Source organism: Tamandua tetradactyla, chromosome 8, assembly GCF_023851605.1.
Source record: "Tamandua tetradactyla isolate mTamTet1 chromosome 8, mTamTet1.pri, whole genome shotgun sequence".
Taxonomy (NCBI): Eukaryota; Metazoa; Chordata; class Mammalia; order Pilosa; family Myrmecophagidae; genus Tamandua; species Tamandua tetradactyla.
In genome coordinates this window covers 126,024,788-126,050,504 of record NC_135334.1, presented here as the reverse complement: position 1 = coordinate 126,050,504, position 25,717 = coordinate 126,024,788, and the positions used below count along the sequence as shown (strand labels likewise).

At 39.0% G+C, this 25,717-nt stretch overlaps 1 long non-coding RNA gene and 1 pseudogene across 2 annotated transcripts in view; both read left to right on the top strand.

Annotated features, from left to right (window-relative positions):
- LOC143643815 (uncharacterized) overlaps positions 1 to 25,717 on the top strand; it is a 466,595-nt gene that overhangs the window by 331,781 nt on the left and 109,097 nt on the right. The gene's annotated exons all lie outside the window — the stretch shown is intronic.
- Positions 2,915 to 3,811, top strand: LOC143643810 (olfactory receptor 4C16-like; annotated as a pseudogene).

The following is a 25,717-nucleotide window of genomic DNA, read 5'->3' as shown; positions in this document are numbered from 1 at the left end:
CACAGCCTTACAGATTCAGACTCTTCCATTCCCCTGGTGGCATGCAACACCTTTATAAATCTCATATTTACATATCTTGCCTGTTGGTTCTGTTTCTCTAGAGAACCCTGACTAACACAAATGATCTGTTCCTAAACCAACTCCAAACTGACAACCCCTCTCACCCACTAACCCAGATCTAGAATAGTTAAGCTAAAACTGGATGCAAAATCATGAACTATTACTGGCTCTGGGGCTAAAACAGGGGTTAAGACAGGATATTTGCTCCTCATTGGCAAATATAGAATTGCCATATGTCCTGGCAATACCATTGCTAGGTATCTACTCAAAGGACATGAGGGGAAGGACACAAATGGACATTTGCACACCAATGTTTCTAGCAGCATTATTTACAATTGCAAAGAGATGGAATCAGCCAAAATGTCCATCAACAGACAAGTGGCTAAACAAACTGTGGTATATGCATACGATTGAATATTATGCAGCTGTAAGATGGAATAAAGTTTTGAAGTATATAACAACATTGATGAATCTTAAGGACATTATGCTGAGTGAGATTAGCCAAAAACAAAAGGACAAATACTGTACGGTCTCACTGATAGGAACTGACATTAGTGAATAAACTTGGAATATTTGGGTGGTAACCAAGACCATCGGGAGAAAGAAATAGGGTAAGTTATTGGGTAATTGGAGCTGAAGGGATACAGATTGTGCAACAGGACTGAATATAGAAACACAGAAATGGACAGCACAGTACTAACTAACTGTGATACAATTATGTTAAAACACTGAATGAAGCTGCATGTGAGAATGATATAGAGGGAGGAGAGCTGGGGGCATAAATGAAATCAGAAAGAAAGATAGACAATAAAGATTGAGATGGTATAATCTAGGAATGCATAGAGTGTATAATGATAGTGACTAAATGTGCAAATTTTTAAAATGTTTTTGTATGAAGAAAAGCAAAGGAATGCCATTACTGCCGGGTGCTGAAAATAGATGGTAATTAATATTTTAAAATTTCAACCTATGTGTGAGACAAAGCAAAAAATGTTTATTTGGTACAAAATTTATATTTTGATTAGTGCATCTCCTAATATAACTTATGTAGATAGCTTGGTTGAACACCATAAGTACATGGAACCTTGGGTAGGACATGAGATTTTGTTGGTTTGTCCAGAGTGATTGCCCAATGAATCCCAGAGTGATTTGATCAGTAAGTGGAAAAGTATTTGCAAAGTCCCCTTTGGGGAATGGTGAGAATGGGGCTAAATTCAATTTCCCCAAATTGAATTCTTGATATTCTCACAAGCACTGTGGACAACCAAAGCTATAGGCTGAGCCCCTAATCTTGGGGTTTGTTCATATGAAACTTAACCCCGCAAAGGATAAGTCAAGCCTACTTAAAATTAGGCCTAAGAGTCACCCCCAAGAGAACCTCTTTTGTTGCTCAGATGTGGCCTCTCTCTCCAGCCAATGCAACAAGCAAACTCACCACCCTCCCCCTGTCTATGGGAGACATGACTCCCAGGGGTGTGGACCTTCCTGGCAATGTGGGACAGAAATCCTAGAATGAGCTGAGACTCAGCATCAAGGGATTGAGGAAAACCCTAGAATGAGCTGAGACTCAGCATCATGGGATTGAGAAAACCTTCTCGACCAAAAGGAGGAAGTGTGAAATGAGACAAAACATCAATGGCTGAGAGATTCCAAACAGAGTTGAGAAGTTATCCTGGAGGTTATTCTTATGCATTAAGTAGAGATGACCTTGTTAGTCAAGATATAATGGAGAGGCTGGAGGGAACTGTCTGAAAATGTAGAGCTGTGTTCCAGTAGCCAGGTTTCTTGAAGATGATTGTATAATGATATAGCTTTCACAATGTGACTGTGTAATTGTGAAAACCTTGTGTATGATGCTCCTTTCATCTACCTTGTCAACAGATGAGTAGAACATATGGAATAAAAATAAATAACAGGGGAAACAAATGTTAAAATAAAAAATAAAATAAATTATGAACTATTGATTAAAAATCTCCTAACTTTTCGTTTAGACATGGAGCTTTAGGGACTCTTGGGTGTTCTAATAGGTAATTTTCAGAACTGTGAGATGAATATTGAAATGGGGATGTTTGGTATTTGAGATAAATTATTACCAATTGGCAAAGAACATTCATTTCTGTTTATTAGTGTATATGAAGTCCTATATACCATTATGGTGTTTGAAAGTAGAAGCATTATAGAGAAGCTATAAATGTCTTCTGTCATTTCTGAACTGGAGTATATAGAAGAGACCATACTATGGAGTGAAGAATTATGTCATATTGTACATTTATAAACAGCATAAATTTGTATAAATATGCATAACTAATATGCAATATATAAATATATGCTTAAATGAGATGTTCTTTGTGGAGGTGTGTTGGTGTTGGATTTTATATTAACCTACCAAGGTATCCTAAATGCTTATAACAAAACATGAAAACTTGACTTCCAAAGTTTATTAAATATGAAAAACATGAACTAAATAATAAATTGGTGTCATGTCTCTATACTTTACATTCATCAGACAGGTGAACCTATAATAGAAGCAGCATGCAAAATCTAAAAATGGGTTACATTTGAATAGTGTCTCAGGAAAATATCATATTTTAAGCTTATTTGAGGGTCATAATGACCCTATGAAATGTTATTAAAAATTGAGGAACAGAGTTAAATTGACTTTAGAGGAAACCACAGTGGGAATGTTCCTGATGAGGAATTTTATTTTGCTGAAATATGTTCTGTATTATTACACAGTTCCATGAATTAATTCATTTATATTAGTCCATAAAATCACATAGCACCATGTATTGATTCTTTTATTTTTTACAGGTGAACCATTTCACACTCATATTTTCTCCTGTTTCATGACCTCATGCGGTTGCATAATAATGGGACCGAATTCATTCTGCTTGGATTGACCCAGGATGCTTTCAGGAAGAAATTAGTATTTGCTGTCTTCTTACTTTTTTATTGGGAATCTTGTTGATAATTTAGTGGTGATTGTTACCATCAAGACCAGCCAGGCACTTGGGAGTCCAATGTGCTTCTTCCTTTTCTATTTTCCTTCATCTGATACCTGCTTCTGTACTTCCATAGCCCCTAGAATGACTATAGATGGCCCTTTCTAAGATGACCACTGTCTCTTTCAGTGAGTGCAGAATCCAGGTCTTTTCACGCCATTGCTTTGGCTGCCTGGAGATCTTCATCCTTATCCTCATGGCCGTTGACCACCACGTGGCCATCTCTAAGTTCCTGCCCTACACACCCTCACGAATCGGTGCATATACAGTGTGTTGGGGCTGTGGCATGGTTGGGATCCTATCTGCATTTTTTGGCTCAGGTTTTTCTGACCTTAAGTTTACCTTTCTGTGGTCCCAATGTGAATACACACTATTTCTGACTTGCAGCCCTTGATGAAACTTGCCTATGTAGATATCTATGTGATCACTTCATTATTGGTGCCCAATAGTGGGGCTGTTTGCACAGTGAGCTTGGTCTTATATCAGTTTGCATTCTCTCAGAAACCACAGTGCAGAAGGGTGGGGAAAGCCCTCCACCTGCCTCTCCCACATCATCGTGGTCATCTTGTTCTTTGTGCCTTGCATATTCATATACACAACCAGCTTCCCCATGGATCAGAGGAGAGCTGTGTTTTATACCATTGAACACTTTTGTGAACCCTCTGATCTATACACTAAGAAATGCAGAGGTGAAAAATGCAATGAGGATGTTATTGAGCAAGACATTGATCTGATATGACAAAAGATGAATGGACATTTCAGATCCTTCTTCACAGTTTGGTATTTTCACTGCCCTTTTCATGTGGATATTTGCTATTTTCTTCTTTTAGTTGACCACCTAAATATGTATATCCTCAGACTGGAAGATTCTCCTTCTTCCAGTGTCTCCTTTATTTGACAATTCATTCCCAGCATTTCTCATCAAAGACAGCAGAAGTATGAGATTCAAGTATCCATATAAAATCCATGTTGAATGAGACAGTATATATAGCCTAGGTGATCTCCATTCTTAATTCTCTGGTTTATACACCAAATCTATACCATGTGTTTGCCTAGTTGCTTTTGGAATAGAGGCAGAACACTAACAGTCAGAATCACACTTCTGAAAGGGTTCCCTATCTTAGAAGGGCTTTGGCTGTTTGGATTTTATTCATGTTTTTCTCTTTTGAACATTTACTTTATGACCCTAATTTGGCCACTTATATTTCGCTTTGGGAAGTAGAGATATAAATATTTTTCATGAGTCATAATAATTATAATAAATAGTTTATTATATAGTATTATTATGATCATAGCACGAATGGTTCAAATAAAAGTACTCTTTTCAAAGTCAGATGTAGCTTTTACTAAAATAATCTATATTTATATAATTTATATATTTATATGAACTAGAATTAGGATGTGCAGACAGTTGATGGTAAGGAATTTGGAACTGTAAATTGATAAAAGAATGTAATAAATGAGAGGAAGATTTTTAGATTTGAAAGAGTTTAGCAGAATGGAACTAAAGACTGAATGTACAGCCTCAGAAGGTTTTCTCCATTTAAGTCAATATCCTGAAAAGAAGAGAGTGTATTCTGAGAATAATAATAGGGACATTTGTGTGTAGAGGGCATCAGGAACATATAAATTATCCTGGATTTCCTGGGCTGGCATAAGTAGTTCCCTCCCTTTCTTGTAAGAAAAGTTTTCCCCTGCTGACACACTATGCTATTACCTCATCTGAAGAAGCCACCATGCAGGGTTATATTTGTTCACCTTGTGAGCTTCCTCCTCCATCATTTGTTACTTCCAACCAGCAAGGATTTAGGAAAGTGCAAGCATAAAAGAGCAATCCTTGCTTTAGGAGGAAATGAAATACATGTGGAAATTGCAGGACCAGGATAATTAATACAAGGGACCCTAGGAGAGTGGGCAGGAATCTTGAATATAAATCTAGAGACTGAAGAATTTTTACCTGAAGATACTCATTTTTGATTTGAGGTTTGATGCTTTGACAAGGACATCTAGAGCTCCTTAAAGGATATGCATGATAATAGTTGTATTCATTTTCTAATGCTTCTGCAACAGATTATGGCAAAATTATATTTTATACTTCTGTAAGCTGGAAGTATGACACACGTCTCACTGGGCTAAAGTCTAATTGTCAGGAGGGCTATGTTCTTTATTGGAGGCTCTAAGAAAGAGTGTATTTCCTTGGCTTTTCCATCTTCTAAAGGCTGCCCACATTCTTTTGATCATGGCCTCTTCCCTCTGCCTTCAAATACAGCAAACTTGCATCTCTTGACTTTTCCCCCATGGTAACATCTCATTTTGATTTTTTTTCCTGCCTCTCTTTTTCATGTTTAGAGAAGCTTATCATTACGTTGAGTCAAACTGGAAAATCCAGCATAATTTCCCTATTTTATGAACAGTTGATTAACAATATTACTTCCATCTGTAACGTTAATTTCCATTAAGGTTTTGTGTCATGTAATTCAATATATTCAAAGGTTACAAGGATTAGAATATGGACATCTTTGGGGCAAATAATCTCCCTACCACCGTGGCCCCCGGGAATTAAAATTAAGATGGAGGAAGTTCCTTAACTTAGTATTGAAGAGTGGAGTAGAAGGCTCAGGACACTGAGAATGTAGAAGCTAAAGTCAGAAAAGACTCAAGCTGACTGTATTTCCTGGGGGGACCCAGAAGATACCCCCTTCATTTAACACAATATGGGATGTGTTGGTGTGAAAAGCACAAATATTTTTAATATGCTTTATGAGAACGTTCAATGAAGATGCACCCCTAGAACTTTACTTCCTGGTATCAATGGAAATTGTGGGATTCTAGAAGGGCAGGTAGCAGTGATTAGTAACTTTTGCAGGCAAGGTGGATATATTTATCAATGATAGCAAGAACTAATTGCAATCAGACACCTTTTTCTTGTGAAAATGGAGATAGATCAAGGTGTTCTAGGAACAAGATGGATGGGCAACCAACTAAGATATGGCATGACTTGTTTTAAAATCATAAAAAGACTTGAGGAGTAAAACATTAATGTCTGCTACTACAATAGAAAATTGTAGTTCCTCATCCAAGTGGAGAACAAAATGATTTTTCAGCCCAGGACTCAATGGTTCAATGGGATATTGGATCTCATTGTGGAAACACCAACACACTAAAATATGCAAAAATATCCATTTCATCCTTATGCAAAGGAACATATGGTGTCTGTGTAACTTTGCAGTAGGGAAAGCCCAGTATTTTCAAAGACTGTTGGATATGAGTTCAGTGTGGACAATGATAGCAAGGGACCCAGCTGTTACTACTGCACCCTTTAGTTAGAGTAAGACATTGCAAAGGTCAGGCATTAAATTTCAGTCCAAGTTTATTCCATAGTGGATTAATGGGTCCATGAAGACAACTCAGGTTATTTTCTAGGTTTCTGAGTGCATTTACTAACTGACATACTTTTATTGGTTCCAATACTGTAGGAAAAGTACCAGTTTCATAGAAATGACAAATGGAAGATCATGAGACATGTATTTACAGGAAAGATAGTAAATCAAAATCACTACTTTATCTTGAAAGGCCGTGAAAAGATTAGTGACCCTACTGAAGGAGTGAAGAAGTCAGAGGCAATATTCCCCATCTTATTTCTGTCTTATTAACCTGTCTGGACTATGCAAAAACTAAATTCATTATGGTGGGTGATAGTAGGACTCCAGTTTTAGCTCCTTTTCCTGAGCATTTATCATTCTAAAATTGAAATATTGTACCTTGGTGAATGCATTCTTATGAATGCTCTGATAGGGAGTGTGTTAGTTAGATTCAGTTGTCAACTTGGCCTGGTGAGCATACCTAGTTCTGTTGCTGCAGACACAAGCCAATGGTATGTGAACCTCATCTGTTGCTAATTACATCTGCAGTCGGCTAGGAGGCGTGTCTGCTGCAATGAGTGACATTTGACTTAATTGGCTGGTGCTTAAATGAGAGAGCTCAATGTAGCACAGCCTAAGCAGCTTGGCATTCCTCATCTCAGCACTTGCAGCTCAGCCCAGGCCTTTGGAGATGCAGAAAGAAGTCACCCCGGGGAAAATTGTTGGAACCCAGGGGCCTGGAGAGAAGACCAGCAGAGACCATCTTGTGCCTTCCACGTAAGAAAGAACCTCAGTGGAAAGTTAGCTGCCTTTCCTCTGAAGAACCAACAAAATAAATCCCCTTTTATTAAAAGCCAATCCGTCTCTGGTGTGTTGCATTCCGGCAGCTGGCAAACTAGAACAGGGAGCATCAGATTAGTTCACCTTTATATTGAAAGTATGCAGACATTTCTTTCTCCAGGGCAATGCTACTTCTTCCTATCTCTTAATTTTGTCTTCAGGAAATTTTATCTTTTAAATATTTTTCAGAATGTATTAATGACTAGCTAGACCTGTGACCAGGAATTGGTAAGTATGCTAATTACTCCTGTAAGATAAGTCCATACCAAATGGTGGGGGAGAAAACTCAGGAAGTCACGGGAGCCTGTCACTTGGGTGAAATTTTTCTCATGACCTTAGAATTCACTTGTATTACTATGTAACTTATCACCCATAAGCAGTCATCCTGATGGAAGAGAAGAAAGGTCTGTTATGGGCTCCATTAAGACACCAGTTGAACTCAACTCTTTGAGTTGAGATGCTGTCCTTAGGATTCAATGTATGCTCTGATCCACTACCTGACAGGTGGTGCTGTGTTCCCACTTTCCTGATATATTTCTTTATGAGATCTAATGGGTGGAAGCAGAAGCGGCCCCTATTACTGATACTACTAGGTCCCCATTTTCAGAGTTTCAACTTCACCTGGGTGAAGTTCCTGGTTCCTGGAGAAGATTACACAACTGATGGGGACACCCCAGGGGTTCCATTCAAATGGAACCAACATTTTGTGCCCCTCATATCAGTAAAGCAGCAGGAAAGAAGAGTTATCTTCCTGGCTGGGGTTCTTGATTCTACAGTAGCTGGGGATGCTACTGTGGAGGTGGATCAAGGAGAACTATATCCAGGATGCAGAGGATTCATCAAAGCGTGCCTTAACACCTGCACACCCAGTGATAACTGTAAATGGGCAGTTTCAGCAATCACAGTCCAACAAGAATGAGGTAATTATCAGCTTAGGACATTGGAGATCAGGTTTATAGTCATGAAACCAGGCAAAAGTCCAAACAAACTGAAGTTCTGGTCAAGCATGACAGAGTGGGTGGTTGAAAATAAAGATCATCGACATCAGTTATGATTCTGGGAATTACTACTCAAAAATAATACAGTTTTGCTTTTTTTTTTTTTATGTTTGGTGAGTATGAAGATGTGACTTGCCATCATCCTACAGACAATTCTGTAATTTATTTGACTTCTACCTTCCAGTTAAATAAGGAAATGAGGACAGGTTGTTTTCAAAAGAAAAATAAAATTACTGAAGAGCACATAATATATTGGAGAGGCAATATATCTGAAAAGGGTATTAATGAATCTTATCAAGTAAATGGATGGTCACAATTTAGGTATCTCCATACATTTATTTGTCCTAATCTACCTTCCAAATATTTTTCTACTAGCTCAATCATAAACATTTCATGTACCACCATCTCCCACTCTTCTCACACTGCCGGTTACCTTGGCATTCTCTGGGGGCAGGCTGTTTTCTGGCAGGTTCTCAATTGTGTCTGGCATGGTGAGATCACCTAGGTCTGAGCCAATTAGAGCCATGTAGATTCATTTGTTATTGTTACTATGGAAAAATAGTCACAGTATATTAAAGCAGCAAATCATGTAATGGTGATATTCCTTTCTATGAATAAAAGCACAATGTGAAAAAGTTTATATAGATATAGGGAAAAGATTTTTAATGAAAGGAATTATAAGAAGCTATTAATAGTGATTATCTTTATAGGAGAGGATGGAAAAAAGATATTTTTTTCACTTTGTACATTTTTGAGAAGTTTGAATCTTTATGTGCCTAGGGTCACATGGGTGGTGATATTATGTACAGGCATATTTCATTTTATTGCACCTTGATTTATTATGATTCACAGATATTGCAGTTTTTACGAAGTAAAGGTTTGTGGGAATCCTGCATTGAGCAAGTCTATCAGTGCTATTTTTCCAACCCCATATACTCATTTTGTGTCCCTGTGTCATATTTTAGTAATGTTGGCATTTCAAGGTTTTTGACTAGTATATCTTTTATGGTGATCTGTGCTCAGTGGTTTTTTATGTTAATCATTTTGGGACAAGCCACACCCTTATAAGATGTTGAACTTATTTGATAATAGTTGTTAGTGTTCTGACAGCTCCACTGCCCAGCAATTCCTTATCTCTCCCCCTCCCTTCAGGCTTCCTCATTCCCTGAGACACAGCAGTACTGAAAAAAGGCCAATTAATAACTCTACAATGGTCTCTGAGTGGTCAAGTGAAAGGAAGATTTGCACATCTCTCACTTCAAATCGAAAGCTGGGAATAATTAAGCTTAGTGAGGAAGGCATATCAAAAGTCAAGAGAGATTGAAAGGTAGACTTCTTCCACCAAATAGCCACATTGTAGAGGGAAAAGTCTTGATGGAATTAAAAGTGCTACTCCAGTGAATACCTAGCCTTATTTCTGATGTGGAGAAAGTTTTAGTGGTCCAGATAGAAGATCAAAGCAGTCACAACATTCCCCTAAGCAAAGCCTAACCCAGCAGCAAGGCCCTAACTTTCTTCACATCTGTGAAGGTTTAGTGAGGTGAGGAGGATGTATAAGAAAACTTTGACACTAGCAGAGCTTGGTTCCTGAGGTCTAAATATGAAGGAAGCCACCTTCATGGCATAAAATGTGTAAAGTGAAGTAGCAAGCACTGATGTGGTACCGCAGCAAGTTAACTAGAAGATCAAGCTAAGAAAATTTGTGAAGGTGGCTACACTAAACAACATATTTTCAATGTCTTCAGAATGGGTTTATATGGGAAGAAACCTTCTTGGCCTTTCACCACTACAGAGGAAATATCAGCACCTGGCTGTGAAACATCAAAGGGCAGGCTGACTAATTTATTAAGAGCTATGGCAGCTGATGACTTTAAGTTGAAGCAAATGCTCATTTACCATTACGACACCCCTAAGGATCTTAAGAATATTCCTTCTTCTCCATTGTCTGTGCTCTTTAAATGGAAAGCAAAGCCTGTATTTAAGCACATCCATTGACCACATGGTTTACTAAGCACTTGAAGCCACTTTTGAGACCTACTGCTCATAAAAATAAATATTCCTTTCAAAATAGAGCTGTTCATTGACAATGCACCTAACTTGACTAAGAGTTCTGATGGAGAGGTACAAATAGATTAATGGTGTTTTCATGCTTGCCAACACAACATTCATTGTGCAGCACATGGATCAAAGAGTAATTTTACATTTCAGGACTTGTTGTTTAAGAAACACATTTCATAGGGCTATAACCACCATAGAGAGTGATAGTATAGATGGATCTGGGAAAAGTAAATTGAAAACCTTCTGAAAGGGATTCACCATTGTAAATGCCATTAAGAAAATCCATGATTCATTGGAGAAGGTCAACAGATCACAATTAACAGGAGTTTGGGAGAAATTGATTCCACATTTCATTGATTATTTGGAGGTGTTCAGGAGTTCAGGGGAGAAGTAACTACAGCTGGAGTGAAAATAACAAGAGAACTAGGACTAGAAGTGGAACCTGAAGATGCCACTGAATGGCTGCAGTCTCATGATAAAACTTTAGTGGATGAGGAGTTGCTTCTTATGGATGATCAGAGAAAGTGGTTTCTTGAGATGGATTCTATGCTTGGTGAGGACACTGTGACAATTATTCAAATGGTGACAAGAGATTGAGAATATTATACAGACTTGTTTTGAAAGATTGACTCCAGTTTTATAAGTTCTTCTGTGCGTATAATGTAGCATCTCATACCAGTGAAAAGTCTTCCTTGAAAGCAAGAGTCAGTCACTGTGGCAAACTTCAGTGTTGCCTTGTTTAAAAAACTGGCACAGCCACCCCAGCCTTCAGCAAACACCACTCTGATCAATCAGCAGCCATCAAAATTGGGGCAGAACCCTTCACCAGCACTAAGAGGATGACTTGCTGAAGGCTCAGATGGTGGTTAGCATTTGTAGCAACACAGTGTTTTAAATTAATGTATGCAGATTATTTTTAAGACATATTGCACACTTAATAGACTCTGGTGCAGTATTATATTTAAAGTACAAATTTATATGTACTGGGAAACCAAAAAAATGCATGAGTTATTTTATTGCAATATTCAGTTTATTGCAATGGTCTGAAACTGAAAGGGCAATATTTACAAAATGTTGTTTTACTGTACTAATTTTCCAGCACTGCTATAACAGAGTATCACAAACTAGATGGGTTCAAACATCAGAAATTAGTTTTTTAACAGTTGTCGATGCTGGAAGTCTGAAATCCACAGGGGATATTCTTTTCCTGCTTCTTTCTTCTCATGTTTTGCTGGCATCATTGGTCTTTGGTCTCTGCCTCAGTTGCCACATGTTTTTCTCTCCTGTGTCTATATGCCTACAGTCAATTCTCTCTGTATGAAAGGACACCAGTAATCTTGGATTAGGGCCAACTTTAATCTACTTTGGCCTCATTTTAACTAATAACATTTTTTTTAAAGACTCAATTTTCACGAGTCACATTCATGTCTTTGGACGGGACACAATTCAGCCCACAATATATTCCCTTCTTATTTTCTTCTTCTTTTAAATTATTTTATTGTGAAGAAGAAAATCAATACAAATGTACTTCTAAGAAACTTAGAATTTTCAGTTAATCATGATGAATTATTTATATTTTTCTTCTCTCCTATAAATATTCATGAAGGTAAGTGCAAAGAAAGAAAATTGTGCACTAATCTATGACAACAAAAAGAAGCGTACAGGAAATACTAGTTGGTGAAAGATTTGCATACAACTTTAAAAATAAAGAGAGGAGTGCTAGATCTCTGACTTAGCAGAGGGCAAAAAGTGGCAATCATCGGAGGAAGCGTAGAGAGAATGACAACCTGATTCAGCTGCAAAGTGCCTGAGATGTAGGGACTCAGAGCATCAGGTTCCACAGAGGGTAGTCGGGAACCACGTTGAATTATAGGCAGATGGTTTTATTGCACTAGGTGGTTTTCCACACAGATAGGAAGCACCTCTTCCGTACTATTCTACAGAAGGTTGGAGTTTATTTTATTGTGGTGTTTGGAGAAATTGTGCTCCGGAATTTCTGGTCAGGGGCAGTCAGTGATGAAATATGCAGCTGCATGTGCAAGGGCTAAGTGCAAATCTACACCGTAAACTACAGGTCTTTACCTCACACGGCTTCCACGGTGCCAGTGGCCACGACACCACCTCACCAACCTCCCATTATTCTGACTCATCCCAGACAGGAGGGTGGACGGTGGTTGTTTTCCTTTTTTATTTTCCAGCAGAAAACATATATTTGATATTATACTGCCTGATCCCCCCAAAATAAGCACCCAGACAATAACCAACCCCTCGCACACATTTAGAGATTCCAAAGAATTTTTATTCCTCAGCTTTCAAAGTAAATTGAGAGATTTTGCTTCTGGGCAGGATGACAGGATTAGTAAATTGAAACAAAGAAGACAATTAAATTTTACCTTCAAAAAAAACAACTAAGAGTTTCGGGAAGATGCAGAACAGGATAGGTTGAGTTCACACCTGCTTCAAGGAACACCTAGAGAAGGCAAGGGGAGGTTACTGGGATGGCAATTCCAGGGTGTAAATGACCTGGGAATATATTATACACCATATAGGAAGGCCCTGGCTGCAAATGCTGAAGAATTGAGATGCAGAGAACCAGAGAACATCCAGCTAGTGCAAACAACAGAATCACCGCTTTCCAAATGTAAGCCCGGAGCCCTCAGGAATGCATGGACAGGGAGACAGGGACCAGGAACTAAGCCAAGCCAGGTTCCTTGAATGACCTACCCTCATGTGTGCACCCCTGTGAACCCTGCAGTCGCCTGTACATCCAGGCCGCGGTCGCTCATCTTCATACCCGGGCCACACCTGCCCCAAGCCCCACAGAGGCAACCCCCAGCCCACTGCCCCTTAGCTTTGCGCATGTGAACACCAGGGCTCTACCCCCAGACTTGTGCACATCAAGGCCACCCCATAGACATGCACATGATTACAGTCACATCCTCACCAACAGGCACTGGTGCATCCGTGCACTGACCTCTACACCCCTGCATCCTGACCCCTTGCCTCACACCAGTGCATACCCTTGGCCCACTCCGCAGCACAAGTGTCCTCTTCCCACACCTGCAGGTGCTCATATTTGTGCTACATAGTTCCCTGCCCACATGTGCACCCCTACCCCAAGCCATCTCCCTCACCTGCACAACTGCACCTGGGCCCCTCTCACCCAGAGTCACTTTCTCCACGTCTATATCCTGCAACCCCCACAAACTGCGCCCTTCCCCTACACACACACACATTCACATCTTGGGGTCCCTGAACCCTTCTACCTACATGAGTACACACCTGTGCCCTGCCCTCCCTGTGCCCCAAATGCATGCCATCTACCCCACATTCTTATATCAGTGACCCCCACACTACACATGCCACCCACATTCTACACGCAGTCTTCTGTTCCATTCTGCTAAACTATTTCAAATCTAAGAGTCTTCCTCTCATTTATCACATTCTCTTATCAATTTACAGTTCCAGATTCCTTACCATCAACTGTTTGCACATGCTAATTCTCGTTCATAGAAATGAATATTTATTCATCTACTTCTAATGAATCTTAAATTGAGACTTTCTGATGTCAGCAAGTATTGGGATTTTCCTTAACTACGATAAAGGCAAAGTTGGTTTCATGTGACATGGATCACATGAAACACATTTATGAGTGCCAGGTGGACTTAAATCTGGTGTGACGCAGAATGATAAATGTGAACAAAACACTCCCTTTGTGTTAACCTTTGTGTTAACTTTTGTTGGAACCAGTATTACCAGGCTGGCACTCCTGGACCTTGACTCACCAAGACAAAGAATTGAAACTCAAGTCAAGGTTGGGAGAGCAAGGTGAGTCATTAAAAGCAGTGAATGAAGAGAGGAAGAAAATCTGGCTGGGAGTCCTGGTATATTTGATAATAAGTCCTGGGTTTTGGCACCAAATTATGTTTGCCCCAGCCTTACACAGCTGGGAGTCCCGGTCCTTGACTTGCTGAGACAAAGAATTGAAGCTCAAATTGAGGTTAAGAGAATAAGATGATTTATTAAAGCAGCAAGTGAAGGAAGGAAAGTACATCCTAAAGAAGGATGGGCTCAGTGGGTGAAGAACCAGATTGGCCTTAGTTACAACTTTAGTTTAGCATTTTATGGGGCCAGCTGATGGTAGTACTGCACACACATTACTGGGGACTTTCTTGGGATTTTTCCTTTGTGGCTTTGTTTGTTGCTTTAACAGTGTGTTCTGATTGCACTTTACTCAACTTAACCATGTAACCCTCTGTTAAAATTGGTTTTAGTCTCCTGGGGGCAGCCTTGGGACGGTTCCCTTTTCCCCATGAGGCAGGATCATGGCTTCCTAACTACATAGCAGTTTGAAAGGATTATGGACCCTTGGAAAGCCATGTTTTAATCCTGATCCATCTTGTGCAGGCAAGCATTTCTTTTAATCCCTATTCAAGAATGTAGGTTGGAATCTTTTGATTAGATTATCTCTACAGAGATGTGACACACCCAGTTGTGGGTATTAACCTTGACTACATGGATGTGACTCCACCCATTCCAGGTGGGTCTTGATCAGTTACTGGAATCCTATAAAAGAGGAAACATCATTGGAGAAAACAGCACAGTCACAGGAACTATGAGAACCCACGCAGCCAGAGACCTTTTGAGATGAAGAGGAATACATTCCCCCCGGGGAGCCTCAGGAAGCAGGAAGCCTGGAGAGAAACTTAGCAGAGGTTGCTAAGTTCACCATGTGCCTTTTCAGTTGAGAGAGAAACCCTGGAGCTCATTGGCCTTCCCTGAGTGAAGGTAACCTCTTGTTGGGGCCTTAGTTTGGACATTTTATAGACATGCTTTAATTGGGATGTTTTCATGGCTTTAGAACTTGAAACTTGCAATTTAAAAAGTCCCCTTTTTAAAAGCCATTCTGTTACTGGAATGCCACAATAGAACAGCTTTCATAGCCAATTACATAATATCTAAGTATTCTGTCACCACACTTATTTTTTGTGTATTTTTTACTTAAAACACAGGAAACCTATAGACCCTTGATTCTTCCATGGCATCATTCTATTTCATAAATGATAGGAATTAGGATGCTGTATCTCAGGTAACAATGAAATAGTTAACTTTGCAACTGAATTTTCTTTCTTTTTATGAACAGGAAATCTAATTTATTTAAGCCACATGTTATTGCTGATATTCTCATTCCTTTTTTGGGGGGAGGGATAAAATATATTCATTATATAATACTTTTTTTGTGTTTGTTTTTTCATTTTTATAGCGTGTTTATGTTTTAAGAGAGAGATATTTTAAACATATCTTATGGGCTGAAATTAGCACAAAACTTTTCTTGCATTTGTTTTAAATAGGAAAAAAGTTACAGATAAAAATGGTGGTATATTTAAATGGAAAATTATATATTTTCAGATATGTGAATAATAACTTAGATTAACATGAAGATGAATCTTGCTAACTTTTAAAGTCCACAGACTGTATTAAGGATATTTTGAAGAGTTCCCTTAGCTGTAACATTCCAGACTGGCATGTGTAATAAACATGGTTTCTTGTATGAAAACATTAAAATTCTTAGCTGACATGAAGCTTTTCACATCATATAATTTTTTTTCAGAAAAATTTATCTTCAATTTTTCTTATGCTATGAAAACATTTGAGCTTTTCAAAGATTTTTTTTTGTAAACACTAGTGAAAATGTACTGATATTGAACTCATATTTGCTCTTTGGCCTCTTATTCTGTCTTGTGTTCTCTCACTTTTGGCACAAATATTACATATCACATTGACTTGGTTTATTTTTACAAGTTCTAAGAGCTTGATATACTTTGGTAACATTAAATGGATTATAAAATATGTAGCAACTAATTCAACTGAACGTCATTTTCTGTACCTGTTGATAATAAGCATTTATAACACTGGCAGGAAAAAATTCACAATTAATTGTTTAGGAAAAATAACTAAACATAACAATCTGCACTCTTTTAAAAGTTAAAATTTTTTGTTTGTTTGTAGGACCACTACTTTTTTTTTTATTATTTTTTTCATGGTCAGTCACTGAGAATCAAATCTGGGTCTCCAGCATGGCAGGTGAGAATTCTGCCACTAAGCCACCATCATACTGCCCAGGACTATGGCATTTTATCAAAATTTTATATTCATTTTTGAAAGTTCGTTCTTAGGTTTTTTTGATTTAAAGTAATTTTTTAAAAGTAAAAATGCTCATAAGTTTGTTTGTTTGTTTGTATCTTTTGTTTTTGCTTTTTTTCTTTTTCCTTTCTTTATATATATATTTTTTATTGGTATTATTATTTTAATTCTCTTCTCTATATTAACATTCTATATCTTTTTCTGCTGTTTTGCTAGTTCTTTTCCTAAATCATGCAAATGTACTAAGAAATGATGATCATACATCTATGTGATGATACTAAGAATTACTGAGTGCATGTGTAGAATGGAATGATTTCTAAATGTTGTGTTAATTTCTTTTCTTTTTTTTTGATTAATAAAAAAAAACTTTAAAAAAAATGCTCAGAAACTGTCATCCATTTCCTTAACACTAATCATTATTGGAATGCTGTCAGCTTATTTTAATAGAATAACTAAAACTTTTAGACCTCATTTTTATTGTTATTGTTTGTTGCCACTGTTATTTTGATAGAAGTTAATTATTCAGGCTGATAGCATTCATTTCTCCCCCTAGTCAAAGTAGGAAATACCATGAAGAATTTCAGGGTTCATTTCTTTGTTACTTTCCAATCTACAAAAAGCACTTGATGACATAGGCTGAACTAAGCAAATATGCATTGTTACGTGGATCATTGTGCAAAGAAGTTGCTGAAGTCATATGTGTGGTGAAGTCTGACACTCTCAGGCCTTGTGTGAGTGTATGTCATGTAGACGTTGTGAAATATAAAGCGTTAATGCAGTTAGGAAGGATGTTGTAAACATTGTATAGTTGTACATAAATTGTTTGCCATACTTCTCTGATTTTAAATAAAAATGAAATGTCAAATATAAAAAAATAATCCAAAGAAAGCTTTCATGTGATGAGTCTTAAGGATAGAGAAAATACACAGGAAAACTCTGGAATAACATAACAGCCTTGACATTTTCAGGAATCTGTTAACGATGAACATGGATAAAAGTAATGATTTAAATAGTATGACTAGATTGAGTCAGAATTATTACATGAGCTGGCAATACACTTGTAGGTATATACCAAAAGAATTTAATGCAACAGTTATTTGCACACAGATGTCCATTGTGGCGTTATTTAGAGTTTTCAGAATTTGGAAACTAATTGTCCACCAATACAAAAATAGATTTAAAAAAATGTGCTGTGTACCTGCAGTGGAATATTATTCAGCCACAGAAAGGCTTGTAGTTCTGTCATGACAACATGAGTGAAACCTGAAGTCATCAAGCTGAGTGAACTAAGCCTTAACAAAAAGACAAATACTGCCTGACCTTGATGGTATGAAATAATTGGAATAAACAAATTCTTTGAGTTAGGAACTGACATCCAGGTTAACAGGGGCTGGGGCAGGGGGAGGGAATGGGGTTAAGATTCACTCAGTCCAGAGTTTCTGTTTGTGGCAATGGAAAATTGTGGCAGTAGAAGCTGGTAATCATAGCGCAGCATTGTGAGTGGAAGTATCGGCACTGATCAAATATTTGAATGTTGTAACACGAGGTTAAGAAAAACTTTTTAAATAAAAACAAAGAAACAGCCTGTTGTCAATGCAAGCAGTGACCCTAAAGTAAACCATGGATTGCAAATATAGTATAAAAGTTTAATAATCTTCCTCTATCATTTGAAACAACATATTACACTAAGGTAAAGTGTTCATAATAGGGAATGCCTTGGGGGTGGGTATATCACATAATCTAATTTATGTAAACTTACACTTGTGAAAAAAAAATATTTATCCTCCTCCTAAAATGAAGGAGCAACTATTTTAACTCCTTGATATTTCTCAGGTTTAGAACATCAGCACAAAAATACCACAAGATACATATGATTCCATATGTAGGAGTTTCACTTTATTTGCTATTTTAACAAGTTTTGGCAAGTGATATTGTATAGAATATATAGTAATTAAAATGCGATTCAAATTATTCACCTAGCTACTTCTATGTACACATTTTCTTAACTCAACTCATTCCAAAAATATGAGCCAAACAAATGAGCTAGAACTTACAGAGGTTAAGAAAGAGGTACGGTGGAAGCAGATTATGAAAATCAAATATTTGTATAAATATCTATTATTTTGTTTCTTGGGAAAAGCTGTCCATGAAAAATACATTAAAGTGCAAGTGTATCTCCTGTTGGGAAAACTGTCTTCCCTTTATATACTCTTGTTTTACTGTTAGCTAAAAATTGCTCCTCTCACTATATAAATCACAATGAAATTTATGATAGATCCCTTTGATATTTTATGAAGTCCCTAGGGTTCTACCAAATTAAAAGCAGAGTTTCAGACATTGTTTTCTTTTCTGATTTACTAAGCTTCCAGTGGTTTCCCTTCTCCTCTTTTCACTTTAACCTTTCAAAAGGACATTTTACCCATCAACACTGGACCTCTTTTACCAGATCTCAGCCTGTAACCCACTTTGAAATTTTCCACGTTTAGAGTTAAGATTTAATTTGTGAAATATTCCCCCCAATATCTCTGTTTCATGCAGGCAATGGAATGATTCTAAAGTTGGAGTAATGAATAATTACCTTTTAAATGAAAATAAATCAGTCCATTGTTGATACAATTATTTATGATTAAACATTTCCTGTATGAAACATGTTAAAACAGAAATTTTGAATAGACATAGTAGATGGAAACTGAAAAAGAGTGGTCTGAGAAAATTCAAGAAGCTCTCTGAGCTTTTATTCAGAGCCAGGTAAAGAATACTGTGATGGTTACATTCTGGTGTCAACTTGGCCAACTGATGATGCCCCATTGTCTATTAAGCCAGCACTGGCCTGACCCTTGTTGCAAGGATACGTCAAGGATAAACCAGAGGTTGTTTGATTATGTCAAAAGTCAGTTGATTGCATGTGTGGCTGATTACATCTGTCATCAACTAAGACATATCTCTCACAATGAGACAATCCAATCCATTGAAGGCTTTTATGGAAGAAGAGACTCTTTCACTGCTTCTTCTGCCAGCAAGCCTCTCCCGGGGAGTAAGTCCAGACCCTTCATCAGAGCCACCACCTTCACAGCCTGCCCTATGGGTTTTGGACCATTCCATTTCCATGGTTGCATGAGACACCTTTATAAGTCTCATATTTACAGAACTCTCCTGTTGGTTCAGTTTCTCTAGAGAACCCTGTCTAACACAGCTTGGTACCAGGAATGGTTCCTGAGAAACAGAATCTGAAAAATGGGTTTTAAGATTGGGTTTCTATTCTGATTAAGGTCTCTCCTTTCAATAATTGAGAGAGCACGGACACTCCATGGAGTGAGTTGGCAAAAGAGATACTCAAAGTATACATTCAGTTCTACCAATTGTAGGTTTATATGAGGCAAAGCTCTGGGTGATAGTGTTTCTGACACCTTTATGCACTTGTGTGGAATTAAGAGGTGTAATGATATTGGGTTGTTAGATACAATGGATAAAGTAATGAGGGAAAGGGATGAGCTGACGGCTTCAAATTTGAAACTTAAGTACCATATGAATGATGTGAAAGTTTCCATGTGTGTCCTGAAAGAAAATCTGTTTACTGTGGTTGAGATTTCTGAAAACCAGACACAAAGCATCATTGTGCAAGTAGCAGATTTACAACGTAAACTAAAATCTCAACTATGCAAGGTGTCTGCTGTTAAAGTAAGGGCTTTGATATGAAAAGAAGATGATCCTGAAATGTGGAATGGAGATATATGGTCGGTAATGATGGAAACGGAGATATCTTACTGGATAATGATGGAGATGGAGAGATGGGATCCCTGGAATCTGTTGAGCCTTTGCTAGATAGACCTGTAATGGACCGCCAGAGGAAAGAGCTTCATGACCTCCAGTCTGCTTTGAGAAAACAGCTTCTTGGCCTTCAGGAAGTCTGCCTTCCAACCTCCACCTAATGAGACTAGCCCTTCAGTGCATGCTAACCCTATGGAAACAGCGCTCACTCCTCTGTATAAAGCGAAAAATCCTGTTTCACCAGATTTCTTCAAGACCTATAACTAGACTAAAGGTCCTAATAGGCCTCCAAAGGTGAAGTACAATATGTGACCCAAGAGGAGTTATGCTATACTCCAAAAGAACTCCATGAGTTTTCCAGTCTACATAGACAGAAATCACAGGAATATGTGGGAGAATGGATATTAAGGGTGTGGGATAATGATGGAAGGAATGTAAAGTTGGATCAAGCAGAATTTATTGATTTGGACCCACTAAGCAGAGATTCTGCATTCAACGTTGTAGATTGAGGGGTTAGAAAGGGGAATAACAGTTTGTTGGATGGTTGGCTGAAACATGGATCCAAAGGGATACAACGTTGCCTAAGGTCAAAATGCTAGAATTTTCCCAGTATAATGTAGATGAGAGGATGCAGAGGCTGAAATAGATGTGACTGTTAGAGTGGATTTATCATGGAAACCTGTTCACACACCCCAGGACTGTCCACAGGACAAATCCTTCACCTGAAATTTGAGAAATAAATTCACCAGACTAGCTCCAGCATCACTGATGAGCTCTGTAGTCACTCTTCTCTGTAGGCCATATAATACTGTGGGACCTGCTGCCACTGAGCTGGAATCCTTAAACACAATGGGGATGACCAGATTCCAAGTTGACAGAAGCCAGGTGGTGACAGTTAATCACCATAAATAAGATGGGTGAGGCTTTCTTAATGGACAGCAGACTCAAAGAGGCAGTCAAAGTAATCTGACATGCAGGGACATGTTGGCTAGTAGATCATGGGGTACCTAGAAGTAAAATAGATGGCCAGTCTACTAAACTCTTATTTGAGAATTATAAGCAGAAGAATTATATGTCAAATGAACAGAAGTCTAACTTGAATTACAAAACAGAGTCATGGCCAGTTCATCAATTCTCAGACTTAAGACAGTTTACAGACCCAGAGATCCTGGAATGAGAGGAGGGTTGGGTATCACTAGTGATGGACCCTTTTGCACTGCCCAAAATTTAGACTGTTAACTTTCCTCCCAGCCTTCTCCAAGGAGACCTATGGCCTCTTACCAGGGGACTGTGCACTGGGGAAAAGAAAATGATCACATATTTGGGGAATTATTAGACACTGGCTCAGAAGTGACATTAATTTCAGGAGACCCAAACTGCTATTCTCAGCCACCAGTTAGAGTAGGGGGTTTATGGAGATCAGGGATTGATGGAGATTTATCTCAGGTCTAGCTTGCAGTGGAGCCATTGAGTCCCTGTCCCATTCTGTGGTCATTTCCCCATTTCCAGAATGCATACTGGAATAGATGTATGAAGCAGCAGGCAAAATGCCCACATTGGTTCTCTGACTCAAGTAGTTATGGCTATAATGTAGGAATGGCCAAGTGCACACCACCAGAATTGCTCATACTTAGTAAAATAGGGAATCAGAAGCAATACTGTATTCCTAGAGAGATTGCAGAGATTTGTCCCACTCTTAAGGAATTGAAGGATGCAGTGGTGGTTATTCCCACCACATCCTCATTCAACACTCTTATCTGGCCTGTGCAGAAAACAGATAGGACGTGGAGAATGAGAATGGATCGTCATAAACTTTACCAGGTGGTGAGTCCAAATACAGCTGCTGTTCCACATGTGGTATCATTCTTTGAAGAAATCGACATATCACCTGGTACCTGGTATGCAGCTCTTGATCTGGCAAATGCTTTTTTCTCAATAGCTGTCAGTAAGGACCACCAGAAACAGTTTGCATTCAGCAGGCAAAGCCAGCAGTATACCTGCATGCATCAGGGGTATATCAACTTTCAAACCCTATGTCACAATCATATCTGCAGGGAACTTGATTGTTTCTTGCCCCCACAAGACATCACACTGGTCCATTAGATTGATGATATCATGCTGACTGGACCTAGTGAGCAAGAAGTAGCAACTAGTCTAGACTTACTGGTAAGGCATTTGTGGGTCAGGGGATAGGAGAGAAATTCAGTCAAAATGTGGGCCTTCTAACTCAGTGAAATTTCTAGATATCCAGGAGTGTGGAGTATGTTGAAATGGCCCTTTTAAGGTGAATGATAAGCTGTTGCCTCTGTCCCCTCATAGGCCAAAAAAAGATGCCTATTTCGCGTGTTTGGATTTTGGAGGCAAAATATTCCTCATTTGGGTGCTACTGCACCCCATTTACCAAGTGACCAGAAACAGTGCTAGTTTTGAATGGCGACTGGAACAAGGGCAGTTCTGTGACAAGTCCAGGCTGCTGTGCAAGCTGCTCTATCACTTGTGCCATATCATTCAGCAGATCTAATGTTGCTGGAAGTGTCAGCAGCACATCTGACCCTTAGTGTTTTGGAGCAAAGACAACATCTGCCACAGATAACTACTCTCCTTCTGAGAAACAGCTTTTGGCCTGCTACAGGGCCTTAGTAGAGACTGAATGTTTCACAATGGGCCACCAAGTTATCATGAGACCCTGAGTTACTTATCATGAGCAGGGTGTTTCCTGTCCCATCAAGCCATAGAGTTGGATGTGCACAGCAGCACTCCATCATAAAATGGAAATGTTACATAGGAGATAGGGCTCCAACAGTCCTGAAGGCCTAAGTAAGTTAAATGAGGGAGTGGCCCAAGGGCCTATTGCCCCCACTCCTGTCATATTACCTTCTTTTTCCCAGACCAGTGCTACAGCCTCTTGGGGATTTCCTTACAGTCATTTGACTTAGGAAAGGAAAACTCAGGGCTGGTTTAGAGATGGTTCTGCATAAGTATGCATGGATCACCCAGAAGTGGACAGCTGTAGCACTGCAACCCTCTCTTGGATGTCCTTAAGGGACAATGGTGAGATGAAATCTACTCAGTAGGCAGAACTATGAGTAGTGCACCTGGTTGTTCATTGTGTTTGGAAGAAAAACTGGACAGAGGTGCATTTGTATACTGACTCATAAGCTCTTGTTAATGGTTCAGCTGGATGGGCAAGGACTTGGAAGGAATATGATTGGAAAATTGGTGACAAAGAGGTATGGGGAAGAGGTATGTGTATAGAGCTATGTGAATGAGCAAAGAACACGAAGATATTTCTATCCCATGTGAATGTTCACCAAAAGGTAACTTCAGCAGACAAAGGCTTTAATAATCAAGTAGATAAGATGACCCCTCCTGTGGGTACAAGTCACCCTCCTTCCTCATCTGCTCCTGCCATTGAACAATAGGCACATGAAAAAGTGGGCATGGTGGTTATGCATGGGCTCAGCAACATGGATGTCCAATCACCAAGGCCCACCTGGCTATGACCACTGCTGAGTGCCCAGTGTGCCAGCACAGAGATCCACACCCAGTCCCCTTATAACACCATTCTCTGGGGTGATCAACCTACAACCTGGTGGCAGGTTGATTATATTGAACTACTTCCATCACGGAAAGGGCAGTGATTTCTTCTAACTGGAGTAGACACACGCTCCGGATATGGCCTTGCATTCCCTCCATGCAATGCTTCTGCAAAAATTACTATCTGTGGACTTATGGGATGCCTTATCCACTGTCACAGTATTCCACCCAGCATCATTTCTGATGAAGGAACTCACTTGACAGCAAATGAAGTGCAGGAGTGGGCACAGGTCCATGGAATTCCCTGGTTTTACCATCTTCCCTATCATCCAGAGGCAGCTGGGTTGATAGAATGGTGGAAAGGCCTTTTGAAGAACCAGTTATGGTGCCAACTAGGTGGCAATCCCTTGTGGGGCTGGGACAATGCTCTCCAGGAGGCTGTGTGTGCTCTGGACCAGGGTCCACTCTATGGTGGTGTTTCTCCCATAGCCAGGATTCATGGGTCTAGGAATCAGTGGTTGGAAATGGGAGTGCACCTCTCACTGTTCCCAATAGTGATCCACTAGAAAAAACATTTGCTTCCTTTCCCTGAAACCTTAAGCTCTGCTTGTCTACAGGTCTTATTTCCAAAAGGAGGAGTGCTTCTTCCAGAAGACACAGCAATATTTCTATTGAACTGGAAGTTAAGACTGCCACCTGGCCACTTTGGGCTTTTCATGCCACTAAGTAATTGCCACAGGCACAATAAGTAATTGCTGTTCTGTCTGGGGTGATTGATCTTGACTATCAAAGGGAAAAAGAACTGCAGCTACACAATGGACACAGAGAAGAATTTTCCTGGAATAAAGGAGATCCCACAGGACATCCATTATTAATAACATGTCCAGTGATTAAGTCAATGAAAAATTGCAACAACCCCATCTAGGACTACCAATGACCCAGAAACTTCAGGAATGAAGGTTTGGGTCACCTCACCTGGAAAAGAACTAAGACCAGCTGAAGTGCTTGCTGAGGGTAAAGGGAACATGGAATGGGTAGTAGAACAAGGTAGTGATAAATAAGAACTACAACCACGTGACCAGTTACAGAAATGAGGACTGCGATTGTATGAATACTTCTTTCCTATTTTGTTATGAGTATGTCTGCATTTGTACATAAGCAAATATGTTGTTTTCCTCTTATCATATAACATAAATTATAAGGTCCATGTTATAGTATTTAAGTTATAAGTTATGACATTTAAGAGTGAATGTTACCTAAGGACTTGAACCCTGTTCTGAAGATGTAGTGCACTTGCAGACATATTCAGGACAGTTGAGTATTGTCAGGTGAAACATATGTCTGTTATTGTGCTCTATTTTGAAATCAAGTGTGTTTCAAGGTGATGTGCACAGCTGTCTAGTTGACAAGGGGTGGACTGTGCTGATTAGGTTCTGTGTTAATTTGGCCAAATGATTATGCCTAGGTGTCTGGTCAGGCAAGCACTGGTCTAAACATTGCTGCAAGGATATTTTGTGGCTGGTGTATTAAATCATCAGTCTGATTGCGTGTGTGGCTGATCACATCTGCTATCAACTAAGGGTCCCCACAATGAGATAATCCAATCAGCTGAAGGCTTTTAAGGAAGAAGATGCTCTTTTACTGCTTCTTCAGTCAGTCAACCTCTGCTGTGGAGTTCATCCAGACCCTTCATTGGAGCCACCAGCTTCACTGCCTGCCCTGTGGATTTTGGGCTCTTCCATCCCCACAGTTGCATGAGACACCTTTATAAATCTCATATTTATAGATCTCTCTTGTTGGTTTTGTTTCTCTAAAGAACCCTGACTAACAAAACTATCTTCTACCTTGTTAGGTACAAAGAAGCACTGGGAAATAAGAATTAAGTTTTCTTTTCTTTATGTCTTGCCCATGTGAGAATGAATATACTTAAATATATTCTTTATATGAC